Source organism: Bison bison, unplaced genomic scaffold, assembly GCF_000754665.1.
Source record: "Bison bison bison isolate TAMUID 2011002044 unplaced genomic scaffold, Bison_UMD1.0 scf7180017864527, whole genome shotgun sequence".
NCBI classification, from domain to species: Eukaryota; Metazoa; Chordata; class Mammalia; order Artiodactyla; family Bovidae; genus Bison; species Bison bison.
In genome coordinates this window covers 162,591-163,382 of record NW_011495078.1, presented here as the reverse complement: position 1 = coordinate 163,382, position 792 = coordinate 162,591, and positions in this window count along the sequence as shown.

Below are 792 nucleotides of genomic sequence, written 5' to 3'. Positions count from 1 at the left end.
TTGATTAAAACACCTTTGCTCCATCAGAGCTTTGGTCCCTGTGTCTTGCTTTCTCTCTCTCTCTCTCTCTCCCCCTCTCTCTTTTCCAGGCTGATCCCCTAGAGTGCAGAGGCTCTCTGAGTTCACTTTCCTGCCCGAGCTTCTAAGACCCTCTTGAGAAGGCTCTCTGCGCCTTCACCCCATCAAGAGGGCGCCTGAGGCCTTCGTGAACAGAGCAAGCCCTGTGCAGGGGCTTTATTGGCTTTCTGCGTAAACCAAGGAATATCAGTCTCTTTCTTTCCCCTTTACTTTCTTATTGGTTGACTCCAAACCACCAGGTTCCAGTCCATTAAAGGACCTCAGTATCTTATGATAATGTATAATGAAACAGAATCTCAAAGGGAATATATGAAAAAGACATAATAGCCATGATAATTATTGTGCCAACACTATGAGTTTTCATAGCACTACTCAACGTGTATTTATACATGGCACTAAAATGTTCACATCTGTAAGTATATTTCAGTGATTGATCATATAAAAAATTGAGAGTAAAAATATAAAAAATCATATATAAATCAAACAGAGAGTAAATAAACTTCCTGTCATTGCTTATCATCATTTATGCACTATTACTACCAGTAACACTCATTTTATAAGTGCTGGACTAGAAGTTTACAATCATGTAAACCAAGAGATTGTGAAGGTGTAAGGAAGTATAACTTATTTAATTCCTTAACGAAGGATTATAGAACTCTATGTACATGAAGTGAATGAAAGTCAAACAGTTTAATTGAGCCACATTCTTACTAG